Genomic DNA, 15000 nt, shown 5'->3' on the forward strand with positions numbered 1-15000 from the left:
CTAGCTAAATTGTTTCCTAATCAGATGTCCTCATTTGAAGCATATATTCTTCTAAATGCGTTGACTTGCCATAAGAGAAATTCTTTTCATATTGTAGTTTATAATGAAGTTGATAGTATGGCATTGGTTTCCCATAGCTTTAACTTTTACTTATATATTCATGTGTCACTTTTAAAAATTGTTCATGGATCAGTTCCCTGTAACTTTTAAACCCCTTTTTATAGACGTTATGTCAATGATTCCTTTGTTCTATATATAGAAATAGACACCATACCATATTGTTTTTACAATACATAATACCATTTCATCCACATATTAAGCTTATGTTGCACGTATAACATAATGATCACATTTCTTTTATAGATATTTCAATTTCCTGTTGTAATGAGTCATTTAGTACTGGCAAAAAAAAAAAAAAAAAAAATTGTCGGATTTGTGTTAAACTTTTTTAGTCAATATCTGATTTCATTGAAATTTTTTTTTTGTAAAACAAGGCTTTTTAGAGCATTTAATATATATTCAGGCTGGCACAGTTTCCACGGGAGAAATTAGATTGCTAAAATTATATTTTGTCAGCATTTGTTATCTCTCTAACATGTTTAAAAATAATTACAAAACCGTTTTTAGGTAACTTATTTTTATTCCGAAAGCTACAGTTTTCAGTCTCCCAAAGAAGTAAATCAATGTCTCTACTATTTTCTTCGTTCATGATTATGAAAATATAACACTGTAAACTTGAGTAATTCCTTTCCGAGTTGTATCCCTTTGTTAACTCCTAGTTATGTTGGCTGCTACAACTGACTCCTGAGGGTCTAATTGACTTCCAAAGAGTTGGCAGTCATCAATCTCGATGTACATTGAATAAAAAGGACTTCGTAATCACGGTTATGCATGCAGGCAACCCACCAATTATTCTAATGGTAACATTTTACCCCTATCACCTAAAAGCTATTCCCTGCCCTCCCTGGAGTTACTTTTTATTAAACAACCATCCCCAACTTTTAGGATGGCTGTATTTTCCATATAGATAAAAGATGTTCTAACATAAGATCCATCTACTTTTTGTCTTTGAAGTGCTTTCATTACTGTTGAAGTTTTAACAGAATCAAAAATCTTCTCGAAGTCTACATGCAATGCATAGTAGTTAGGCCTACTTTGTTGATTACATGGTTATGGTCAGTTGTTGTATAGCCACTTCTAAAGTTCCGTCTTGTTTGAATAAACTCTCTTTCTTTTCATTTGGCCTAATATGATGTTTGTAAGTATTTTGTGTATTATTGAGAGTAACCTTATTGGGCGAAAATTTTCCATGTCTTTTATGTCTCCCTTTTTGGGAATTACTATAATGATAAAGTTTTCCAAGCTGTAGATATAGAGGCTTTTTGACGACATTTTGCGTAAAGTTAATTAAGTTTTACTACGTACTGTAAATTACCCACTCCATCTATTATTAAATTAATTGTTTGGCCATTTCCTCCTACTGCTTTGCCTCTTTTATTGCTTTCTATACTTTTGCTACTGTTACTTTTGGTCCCAGCTCAGGTGATTCATTATTTCATAGACCACTATTGAATAGAATTGTATAGAAATCCTTCGCATTTTTGCACTTTATCTCTTGTGTTGATATTCCCATTTTCATCCTTTAAAGCAGTTGTTCCCATGGGGTAGCCGTTTGATTTTGAGCTGAATTGAATATTATGTAAAACACGGAGAGAATTATATCAAGACAGTTATATAAATTCTTTACAAGGGGAGTAAAACATCATCAACAGTTTTTGGCATATTAGACGACTGGAATCATCTATAGAATGTGCTACATGTTTGCACAAGAGGTACCAAAGTCAAATTGTTCCTTGCAAGAGCATTACAGCAATGGTTATATAACTGAATAGGTTGGCTCACGTGTAGGTTAGTCTCCAACAATCTTTCACCCGCTAGGTTCTTTGACGTAACTGACACCTAAAATTCATTATAATACCTATCTTGGAGTACCTGGAGTGGTTCTTAGGATCATGCTATCATGATTCGGGAGAAAATGTTCCCTTTATTAATTCTTGTTTGCATTGTACTGCAAATTGTCGGGAACATCGTCCAGGTGGTAAGAAAACTATGATCGAGAAACTATCGAAGATGTGAAAGAAAAGAACTAGGGGAATTACTGAAAAACAAATATGAAACAGTTCCCCAAGTCACTCAACACAACGTCTGATCCAGTATTGAACATGGTTTTCTGATTGGTTTTGGTCGCACCAGTCGGACACCACCAGTGTCGCTCCTCCCAGTGTTGTACTCGTGCTTGTACTGAGGTGTGGTTAGTGTTGTTTGAGTGATTCTTAAACCTTAAAAAATGAGTGTAAGAAAAAGAAAGTACAGCGATGATTTCTTGAAGTGGGGATTCACAGACATAGTTATTGGCGGTATGGAAAGACCACAGTGTGTAGTATGTTTGGAAGTTCTTGCTCATGAGTTTATGAAGCCAGCTAAACTTCAAAGGCATCTCTAAACTAAGCACCCTGACTTGAAAGATAAAAGTATGGACTTTTTTAAAGCAAAATTTGTTGGTGTCAAAAGCCACCGGCTTGATAGCAGTGGATTATTTCAAAACAAAAATTTAGCCGCCACTGAAGCTTCATACACGGTTGCATTAAGAATAGCTCAAGCTAAAAAACCACACACAATAGCTGAGAATCTTATTTTTCCATGCACCAAAGATATTGTATGTCTGATGATCCGTGTTAAACAATACGATAAAACGAAGTATAGCAGATATGTCTGAGGATATTTTATGTCAAATTATTCAAGAATTAAAAGAAACTCCAACTGGACTGTTCAGCATGCAGCTTGATGAAACTACTGATGTGACAAACTTTTCACAACTTCTTGTTTATGTTTGTTATCATAGAAATTTAAAAATTAAAGAAGATTTCTTGTTTTGTAAGCCTCTGCAAACTTCAACTACTGCTGTTGATATTTTTAATTTAATTGATGATTTTTTCAAAGAACATTTGATCGAATGGGAGGAATTGTGCGGAGTTTGTACTGGCCCCACCTGCAATGCTCGGCTGTAAATCTGGCTTCCAATCGTTAGTTAGTAATTGGGACTCGCTGCACAATTCATCTAGAAGTATTAGCTACCAAGACGTTACCTGAACCATTCAAAGAAGTGCTTAATCGAGTAATTAAAGCAGTATATGTTGTTAAATAAAGGCCACTTGCAACATGGCTCTTTAAAATTTTATTTGAAGATATGGGTTCATCGTATGAAACATTACTTTTTCACACAGAGGTAAGGTGGCTCTCGAAATGAAAGGCGCTGAAGAGATTTTTTATTCGAGAGGAGAGCTGCAAATATTTCTCGCTTCTCAAAACCCAAGCGAATATGAAGCATTGTTTACGGATGAATTTACGTTGTGCAAACTGGCATACCTGTTCGACATTTTTGAGATATTTAATAGTATTAATACAGGATTACAGGGTAAGGAAAGTACGGTAATATCTTTGTCTGAAAAGATATCGTCTTTTAAAATGAAATTGGAACTCTAGATCACCAAAATTAACCAAAAGAAAATATTGATGTTCCCTACTCTCGCCCAATGTGTTGAAGAAGCGGCAAATGAAATTAACATGGATGACTTATATGGCATGATACAAGAGCATTTGGAAAATCTTACTGTTCAAATAAGAAGTTATTTTCCTGATGAAAGTTGCAAATCTTTCTCCCTTACAATCAACCCTTTCAATGCCAGTGTATCCGATGTCCCTGACGCAGCAGAAGAAGAGTTCATCGACTTGAAAAGCAATTTTGAAGCTAAATCATGGTTTGGTGAAGTGCAACTACAAGAATTTTGGGCAAAAAGTTTCCAAAAATATCCAGTAATATCAGAAATCGCAATAAGGAATTTATTGCCGTTCCCAACAACTTACTTATGTGAAGCAGCCTTCTCCCAATTTTTCATCCTTAAAAACAAGTACCGAAATCAATTAAATGTGGAAGACGACTTGAGGTGCGCCATATCGACAACGGAGCTCATATAGAATTGCTAGCCAAAAAAAAACTCATATAGAATTGCTAGCAAAAAAAAAAAAAAAAAAAAAAAAAAAAAAAAAAAACTGCAATACCAGCCGTCTCATTAAGGTCAGTTCATAAACAAACTTTACATAACGTTGGAAATGTAACGGTTCGAATAATTTTTAGTTGATTTGCAATTAGATAATTTTTGTAGCAGCTTTGGAATTCTTTTTATTAATAAATTTGGAATTAATCATAAATTTACGGAATGCATAGTTACTTCACGAATAGGTAACATGTAATTCAATAATTGCAATATATGGTAGTTTGTTGTACATAAAAATGAATGTGTATATAAGATATTTTAAGGATTGGGGTCGCTTCCTGATAGCTTGTTCTAAAATGGGTCGCAATATTTGAAAAGTTGGGAACCGCTGCTTTAAAGCAAATATGTGTTGGTGCCCAGTTACTTTCTTCCTTTCTTTACTGTTTCGTATTTTTAGTCTAATTATGGTTACAGATTCAATCTCAAAGGTAACATTTTCTGTTCTCTATTTCTTTACAATAATTTATTAAGAAATTATTTTCAGTTTTGTTAGAAGCCTGGCATTCTTAATTCTATTGATCGTGACTTTGATCAATGTAAACGCATGCACTGTGATATAGAGCATAGACCGTTGGTGGGAGACTCAGAATTAAGTACTGTTCATAATCAATCAGCACAAGGGATATGGTTATAGTTTAATCAGGACCCACTGAGTATCATGAGCTTCATTACACTGTGAAGTCCATAGCATTCCGACTGCTGGCTAGGATAGTCAAGCTAGACTCCTGCTCTTCTGCTATAAAAAAAAAGTTACTTTATATGTTGACATCATCAAACATCAAACCTAGAGGGAGGGTAAGGTGTGTCCCACCTGGAGGCCATATATTGGTACATCATTTCATTGCGTCAGATGATTTAGCTGATACTACAGCAGGTGCTCTCCTCGTGAGTGTCATGCGCTTTTATATCAATAGATTCTTTCCCATCCCACCTGTTTGCTTACACACTAGAAAGATAAGTAGAATAAATATGTAAGGTTTGCACCCGTCTCCATTATACACCCTGACAGCTCTATGCATCATCGATCTTATTGCTCTTCCTCTGGTTTTGTTGAAGTTTTTATTGTTTATATGGGAGATATTTATATTACTGTTACTGTTCTTAAAATATTTAATTTTACCTTGTTTCCTTTCCCTGTTGGAGCCCCTGGCCTTATAGCATCCTGTGTTTCCAACAAGGGTTGTAGCTTAGCAATTAATAATGATAATAATAATAATAATAATAATAATAATAATAATAATAATAATAATAATAATAATATTAATAATAATAATGATGATAATAATAATGATAATAATAATAATAATAATGATAATAATAATAGACTGCTAATGCCTTATCTGGTTATTATTGTATGCCTGTGACAGTGTATCTATTTATTTATGAATCTGTTCATATCAAACGTTGAAAGATAAATATATCCGAAGTGAGGGAGAGAGAAACGATAAAGTAAGCAAATTTTTTTCCAGTCGGACACTAACATGAGCAAACGTTTAGTTTCTGCCTCTGGTCCTTTTCGCCACAACCTGGAGGTATCATGTGACAGACAGGACGAAACTAAAACCACGAGAATATGATCATGAGGTTTCCACCGCAGGAAACCAAGACAAAGGCGACTGCAGACAAATATTGCATCGTGAGAAGGAAAACTTGATGAATGAGGAAAAGATTTAATTTTCTATATTTCTTTATTTCTCCTATTTACTTATGCAAATCAGATAAATATCTTCTAATATACTGGTGGTTGTTACTGCATAAAAAAAAATTCTAAAAGATTGTATGAAAAAGGTGAATTAAAAGTTAAATTAATTAAATAAAAATATTCCCGAATAGTCATAAGATACAATTTGTTATGTAATTGCCTGTCGTTATCAAAATTTAATTATCTATTTTTGCGATAATTTGAAATAAGAATCTATTTCCTTGATAATGTAGCTGAAATCTTTAACTTCCAGTTACCTTAAGCATGAAATACTCCATTACACTCTATGCAGGTTTCATAAAGTTACATTTAAGGATTATTGTTTTTAGTAGCTTAGCTACAATCCTAATTGGAAAAGCAGGATGCTATAAGCCCAAGGGCCCCAACTTGAAAAATAGCAAAGTGAAGAAAGGGAATAACGAAAAACGTAAATTACAAGAGAAGTAATGAACAATTGAAATTAAATAATTTATGAACAGTAAAAATATCAAAATACCTCAGTGAGGAAAGGGAATAAGGAAATAGATAAACTACAACAGAAGTAATGAACAATTACAATGAAATATTTTATGAACAGTTGCAACATTAGATTTGCCAAGTGAGGAAAGGAAATAAGGATGGAAATGACTAAACTACAAAAGAAGTAATGAACAATCAAAATATTTTATGAACAGTAACACCATTGAATTAAAATTTTCATAAATAAACTATTGAAGCTTAAACTTCTAAGTATTATAAGCATTAAGAAACCGAAAGGCAAAAATTCGGGTACCTTGGGTCATTCATCATTTCCTCCGACAGGGGGGATGTGTTTTTTATCAAATTTCTTTGTTTTCCTGGAGAGCTATGCAAATAACTTTTAATATCCTAACAATTACTAAAAGTAGAAGCCGTAATTAGGAATGATTTATTAGTGATTTAACTTTATTGAGTATTTTTGTTTTGAATATTGTATCTTATAATATTAAATGCTAATGATTGAAAAAAAATAATTAGTCTTCCACGTGTTTTCATGGAAATTGTTATACATTGAAACCTTTTATAATCATATTTTGTTTAAAAAAATTTCACATAACATTATATAAAAATGACTCGTATAATTTATTCTAACCCTTCATAAATAAATTATGGTTGGTATTAGGTATGACGATATGGCCTTAATTCCCCAACGTGAATTAGGTCGGCTTTCGTTGTCCACCTGGAAAAAAAGATAATTTTTGATATATTTCAAAGCAAATCATGAGCTCCATTGTGAGATATACCATTATGATAATTATCACTATTTTTAACTATATTTAGAAAAAAAAAAAATGAAGAGTTGCTCGGTATTGTATTCATAAGCCATCTGGCCTCCGGTATAATGACTAAAATACTATTGATATAAACACCCCTTTTCATGTCCCATGAATATTAACGAAGTAACACTCTTTGGTAGTAATAGGTTAAATGTATTTGAGCGTGCTATTCATTTTGATCATACAATGCATATTTTTCTGGTATTAGCGATACGTAATGGAAGGCAGTAATCTTCATAATATTCAGTAGCACATTTTAACAGAATGCTATAATCCTTTATGACAGATTTTGAATCCCCGGTCATCAAAAAACAGTTGATATTTTCCAATTAGGATATGAGAAAATTCTGTGATTACTTACTGCCGTGTGCCTATTTAGTTATTTAGCCATTACTCAATACCGGTAATATCAGCTTATTGAAGATCCGGAACGTGGAATTATGAAAGATCTTGGCGAATGTCTTCAAACTTAATTTGACATGGAAATATGGCAATTTTCTGTATGGGTATTTTATGTCTTTGATTGCTGACAATCATATAATTTAGATAAATCTTTTATTCTCTCGCAAGGAAATTGTTTAAAAACCATTACAGAAGCATTTTCATTGGTTTCTTTAGCTCTAAAAACTTTGAAACTTCACGTTAGAGTTGATGATTTCTTGACTTTAAACTACCATTCGACTTAAGATAATTGGTCATTTAAAGTAAAAGTCTTAGACTTTCAGGGATGTTAATGAATTGAAATATTAAATGCAACCAAGAAATTGAAATCTACCAGTTTATTACCTATCTATCATTATGATCTCAAGGATTTAATAACTGAAAGCCTCTGAAATGTTTACAGGTCATTAATTTCTTAATTTAGCTCAAAGTTATTATTGAAATGTGAAAGTGAAAAAAAAAATAAAAAAAAAAAATATCTGATCTGGAATTATGCAAAATGGACATCAAGTGCATGCATTATTATTCAGAATTCATACATTACTTTTCATAGATGCATGCGAGATAGAGATTCCGAGTAACAAGTCTTTGCGGCGAAGCGAATGGGTAGAAAATGTTTATTGTTTATTTGCAAATAGAAAATTTTTATTGATTTTTTATTAAACCTTTGTCCAGAAATATACATTTATTAAGATATACAGTACCTGTCTAGTTCTCTTGACCATCAGTTTGAGCCGTTAACTCTCTCTCTCTCTCTCTCTCTCTCTCTCTCTCTCTCTCTCTCTCTCTCTCTCTCTCTCTCAACAGGTCTTTAGAGATTAGATTGCTAGTCCAATAAAGCTTTTATTATTCAAATCTGAATATATTACCTACCATGTTCGTATATTACATAAGTCGCTAAGAACATCAGTGATTTGTCAGTGTCTATTTGTGGATATGTGTGGAAGTGTTTTAGTTGGTTTAAGTGTATGAAAATAGAAAATGAAAACGTATGCACTATCTGCGCTCGAAAATGCATAGAAACACTAATAGTGATCCCAGACTCACCGCTAGGCTACTCGGTTTTTTTCCCACCCGTGGTTTAAAGTTGACGCCCACATCCATATGGTAATATTAGGTCTCTCTCTCTCTCTCTCTCTCTCACTCTCTCTCTCTCTCTCTCTCTCTCTCTCTCTCTCTGCTATGTACCTCTATATGCACTCAGCTGACAGGCTCGAGGACCAACGTTCGAGGCCTAGACTGGACGAGGGGGAACAGAATATGAATGAGAACGTTCCTTAAATCGGCGCTTGCCTCAAATCAATAACAGAGAATTAGGAAACGAGTTGTCAACCAATTTATACATATATATATATATATATATATATATATATATATATATATATATATATATATATATATATATATATATATATATATTTATATATATATATATATATATTATATATACATATATATACATATACATATATATATATATATATATATATATATATATATATATATATATATGTATATATATATATATATATATATATATATATATATATATATATATATATATATATATGTATACATATATATATATTTGTTCCGACACGAATACTTTACCTCGAATTACCTCTTTGGAGGGTCCTTGATCCTCTCTCAAATTCGACCAAGATTTTCCCGCGCTACCCCCCTATCTCGCTCCCGATAGTTACTACCCCCGCCGCCAGGATAATTCCTTCGGCCCGGATTAGGGCAGGTCACTGCTTTTCCCGGGTCAGGACCTCATTAAGTTCTTGGTCGTGAGATCCGAAGCATCTCACTCTCTCGTTTTAAATCTTTCGATCAGCGCGTTGTGTTCCCACGTGTTCCCAGTTTACGGACTTGTGTTTTTTCTGCGATAGTGCGTTTTCGCAAAAGTGTCCTCAGTCCGTTTCCCTTGTGTTATCCAGGCTTTTCTGTAACTTGTGTGCGATCGATGGAGAACGTGCGTCGTTGTCCTGGTCCTAGAGCAGGAAAGTCGTGTGGGGCTTTCCTCTCTAAACCAGAGGTGGACCCGCATTCTCTTTGTTCCACGTGTAGGGGTAAAGTTTGTTCCTCCTCGGACACATGTCCCGAGTGCGTGAATTGGGACGGAATTCAGTGGGTACGTTTTGGTACTAAGAAAAAGAAGTCATCTAAGCGTTCCCCAAAGAAAGTGAATAGCGTGACTTCCTTACAGTCGGTCAGTGATCGGTCCGACGAAGCCTCGGCCTCTCCGTCTCCTTCGCAGAGGAGTGGCCAGCAAGCCCCCAGTGTAATTGTGACCCATAGTGTCCTCCCAAGTGAACCCAGTGTGACGGAGGAACCAAGGGCTGGCCCCTCGGGAGTAAACGGAAGGGCCGCGAGTGTTTCGGGCGGATCGGGCCACGTGGCAGGGGAGCACGTTTCCTCGGATGACCCGGTATGGGACAGTGTGGCGTTCTCGGTCTCCCCCCCGCCCTCGTGGGCCGGTGCGTCGGGTTTTCCCCCGCCAGAAGAGAACCACTCGAGAATTCGTCGCCCGAGTAGCGACTCCTTCGGTTGGAAATTACCGAAGACTCCAGGGAGGTCTCCGCTGAGGATGGACGTATCCCTGGGTCCATGGCCTTCTAGTAGGGGCAGAGTGGTCTCAGTACCCTCGGTATCCACGGCAGTTCCCGAGGACTTGCTCCAGCACCCGGTCTCGGACGATCGGCGGCGAGGGGCCTCCCCTGCACATCACTCTAGCAGTCGTTACGGGAAGAACGTGGCGCCCTCGGACTCGTCGGAAGAAGGCTTATCCTCCGAGGGAGAACGCAGGGAAAGGCGGCACCGTAAGAGAGCGCGGACCGATAGCGATCGTTCTCGCTCTAGGTCGAGGTCGCGGCACGGTAGGAGGCGCCCACGCTCTCACTCCCGTAGGTACAAGAGGGAGGTCTCTCCCGGCGGCGGCGAATGGTTTTACGTGCCCCCAGGAGACTCCAAGAAGCACCGCTCGCCAGACTCTCGGTCCAGTGATCGAGCCTCCAAGTTGTCACTGCCTACATACAACTTGGAACCGCTCGACCGGCCACGCAAGAAGGACCTCACGCTCAGGCACAAGTCCTCGAGGCCTTCGGTTCACCCCACCCGTCGGGAGGAAGCGCGCTTCCGAGAGGACAGCCCGACTGAACCAGCCCAACCGGGTCGGACGACGAGCGGGAAGGACCGGTTGCCGGGTTCAGGTCTTCCCACCGGGACCGTGTCCTCCGCGTCCAGAGCCTTGGCCCAGTCGAAAGGCCTCCCGGGGTCGGTGGCACCCGCCACACGGCGAGACCCGACCGGGTACGGTGCGCCCTACGGTTGCGGGACGGCCTCCCTGGGACCTGGTAGGGAGAGGCCAGTCTACCTCCCAAGCACGGCTCCCCCAGCCAAGCCGATACCTCGGTCGACGGAGGCGAGGCTTCCCCGTCGGAGGACTCCGCCTACAGGAAGGTGGTAGCCCGCATCAGGAGGACTCATGGGATTCCTGAACCCGAGGTGCCGAAGGTCAATACCTGGAGGTCGAGCCTCTTGAGGTACACACATCGGGACGTCCTGCCGAAGTCTTCTCTGGCCCTGCCCCTCGCCCCAGACCTAGTACTCGGCCAGGAGTACATAGATAACTTGGTGGCCAGCACTGCGGAGGCCCCCAGGTCCCAGAGTTCCTCCAAACTCCTCCAGGGTCTGAAACTACAGGCCAAAATTTATATTCCAGAAGGACGTCGCCCGGGTCCCTGTAGAGTGGACTCAGCCGTAGATGTCCTGGGACAAGGCGGCTCGGACGAAAGGGCCAGCTCAGCCCCTGTGTCCTTCTCGGCTTCTGAAGCAGGCATGATGGAGGAGATGTCGAGGGACATGATTAATGTCTCTTCATGGCTGGACTGGTGGGCCTCCACGTTACTGGATGTACAGGCCTCCACAGACCCCGACGACCCGGAACAACAGAGTCTCCTGTCGGACATTATCACTTCCGGGGGGAAAGCGCTTAAATTTATGGCATACCAGGCTCTCTCCCTGACGGCCAACTGGGTCCTCCGGAAGAGGGACACAGTGCTTTCCAGGGTAGCAAGGAAGATCCCAGACAGACAGGCGCGAGCCATTCGCACCCTACCCCTAGGAGGAGAGTCCCTGTTTCCTTTGAAGGAATTGGAAGAACTGATGGAGAAGGTGTCCAAGAGGAGAGAAGTCAACGTCCCTAAGCAATCATCCTCCAGGAGACCTCCGTATAAGAGGTCAGTCTCTGATAGGACCGTGACCCCTCAAGCGGGTCCCAGCTCTTCAAGGAGGGACGCCCACTCCTCTTCCTGGTCATCATCTCCTCAGCCCTCCCGCAGGGGAACTACAACTTCTGCCAACTCCTTCAGGTCGGGTTACTCCGCCTCGAAGAGGGGCAGATCAGGCCGCTCCTCTAGGAGAAGGTAGAGGGAGAGGCCCCCTACTCCCGCCCAAGCCTCGGGTTGGGGGATGCCTCAGACCCCATTGGCAAGCATGGAAAACGTATGGGGCGGATGCTTGGACGGTGTCCGTCCTGAAAGAAGGCTACAGGATCCCCTTCATAGCGGACTCACCCCCTCTGATCCCAGCCACCCAAACAGAATGGTTAGCTCCCAGGGACCCGTTGAAAAGGGCTACCCTACAAAAAGAAGTTTCCTCCATGTTGGAAAAGGGAGCCATGGAAGAAGTCCTTCTCCCAGGGCCAGGCTTCTACAGCCGCCTGTTCCTGGTGGAGAAAGCAACGGGGGGGTGGAGACCGGTGATAGACCTGTCGGCCCTCAACAAGTTCGTCAAGAAGACGGACTTCAAGATGGACACCCCAAAATCCGTCCTGATGTCCTTGAGGGAGAAAGATTTTATGATGACGGTCGACCTCAAGGATGCGTACTTCCAAATTCCAGTCCACCCGTCGAGTCGGAAGTTCCTCCGGGTAAAATGGGGCTCCCAGATCCTGCAGTTCCGGACCCTCTGCTTCGGACTGTCGACGGCCCCTCAGGTGTTCACGAGGGTCTTCGCGACAGTCTCAGTATGGGCTCACGAACGAGGTATCCGCCTCATCAGGTACCTGGACGACTGGTTGCTCCTTTCCAGTTCAAAGGCCCTCTTGGAAGAACAAGGAAAGGACCTCCTCCGTTTCTGCAGGAGTCTGGGAGTCATCATCAACCTGGAGAAATCGAACCTAACGCCGTCCAACAAAATGGGGTACTTGGGGATGACGTTGGACACCGTACAGGGGAAGGCCTTCCCCTCGGAGGACAGGATACAGAACCTCGTCAAGATCATTCAGCCGTTCCTGTCGGGGCTTCCCAGGAAAGCGAAAGACTGGCAGAGGCTGATAGGCCACCTGGTCTCATTAGAGAAGCTAGTTCCCCAAGGGAAGTTACGACTCAGACCCGTACAATGGAACCTCAAGGCTCTATGGTCCCAGACAGGCTCTCAGAAAATATCGATCCCAGTCCTTCCGCACACGGAAACAGCCTTGAATTGGTGGAGATGCCGGTCGAACTCCCTCAAGGGGATGCCCCTCGGGTCCTGTCCTCCCGAGTTTCTCCTGTTCACGGACGCCTCCAACCTAGGGTGGGGAGCCCACCTGAGGGAAGAAACAGCAAGCGGGACCTGGTCAGAGACCGAAAAGCATCACCACATCAACGTCCTAGAGCTAAAAGCAGTACAAAAGGCATGTCTGCACTTTGCAAGTCGATTGAAGGGAAACACCGTGGCCCTAATGTGCGACAACGCCACGGTGGTAGCCTACATCAAGAAACAAGGGGGCATGAAGTCGAAGGAACTGTGCGACCTCACTGTAGACATCTTGCACTGGGCGGACGAACACCAGGTAACACTGCTAGCAAGGTTCATCCCCGGGAAAAAGAACGTGCTAGCCGACGGCCTCAGCAGGGTAGGTCAGATAGTAGGGACGGAATGGTCCCTACAACCAGCGGTAGCCAGACTCATCCTTCAACGATGGGGCTCCCCGGTGATAGACCTATTTGCAACAAAGCTCAACGCCAAGTTACCGGTTTATTGCTCCCCGGTACCAGACGAAGGAGCAGCCCTAGAAGACGCCTTCCAGCACAGGTGGGACAACCTGGACGTTTATGCCTTTCCCCCCTTCACGCTGCTAAGACAAGTGCTCAACAGAGTAAGAACCGCCCAAAACCTAAAGATGACTTTGGTAGCGCCCTGGTGGCCGGAGAGAGAGTGGTTCGCGGATCTGAAAGACCTGGCAAGCCATCCGCCATGGCCTCTGCCCCCCAGGTCAGATCTACTAAGTCAACCGCACTTCCTCAGGTTCCACGACAACCCTCTCTCTCTTCGCCTTCACGCCTGGAGACTATCGAGCGACTCCTGAGGAAGGAGGGGTTCTCCTCCCCCACAGCTAAGAGGATGTCCCTATATCTAAGAAAATCCTCTACCGTAGTCTACCAGGCGAAGTGGGCCGCCTTTACGAAATGGTGCGCGACAAAACAAATAAGACCTCTCGAAGCCTCGGTCCCTGACATAGCTGATTTTCTAGTGTATCTTAGGGATAAAATAGGAATGTCAATCCCAGCTATTAAAGGAGTGCGAGCAGCCTTAGGCCAAGTCTTTCTCCTGAAAGGCATCGACCTAGGGACATCAAGACATATAGGGATGCTGATTAGAAGTTTCGAACAATCCTGTCCTCCCCAAGCCAGGAGAGTGCCTAGATGGGACCTGGCCAAGGTCCTGAAAATGTTGTGTCTTCCTCCCTTTGAACCGCTCAGAGATATCGGAGACAAAGATCTCACCCTCAAGACAGTCTTCTTGCTAGCCTTAGCTTCGGCTAAGAGGGTAGGTGAGATCCACGGTCTCTCCTACGACGTGGCACACTCCAAAGGGTGGAAGGAGGTATCTTTCAAGTTCGTACCCTCCTTTGTAGCTAAAACTCAGAACCCAGCAGTCTGGGACCCGAGGTTCGAAGGTTTCTCTGTTCCGGCCATTCCCAAGACAGGTAATACGGACGACCTGAAGTTATGCCCGGTCAGGACGATCAGGAAGTACCTGGAAAGGACGGCCCATCTCCGTCCAGGTGCCAAGAACCTCTTCGTCTCTTCAGGCGTTAATAAGAAGCAAGTGTCCAAGAACACTATTTCCTTCTGGCTGAGACAAGTCATCACTAGGGCTTATGAAGAAGACAAGGTGGCGGTACCAGGCACTCCCCGTCCCCATGACATCAGGGGCCTGAGCACGTCCTTGGCCTTTGAGAGAAATATGGCAGTGGGCCAGATCCTGCAGGCCGGCACTTGGTCACACCAGTCGACCTTCACGGCCCACTACCTCAAAGACTACTCAAGAAAGTCTTTGGATGGATTCTCCATTGGGACAGTCATCGCCGCCCTCCAAGCTGTGTAGTGGCAGGCTGGAAGACGTCCCCAACAAGTGAATAGACTCATCCCTACTTCTTCAGGAGAAGATTCAGTAG

This window comes from Palaemon carinicauda, chromosome 8 (assembly GCF_036898095.1).
Source record: "Palaemon carinicauda isolate YSFRI2023 chromosome 8, ASM3689809v2, whole genome shotgun sequence".
NCBI lineage: Eukaryota > Metazoa > Arthropoda > Malacostraca > Decapoda > Palaemonidae > Palaemon > Palaemon carinicauda.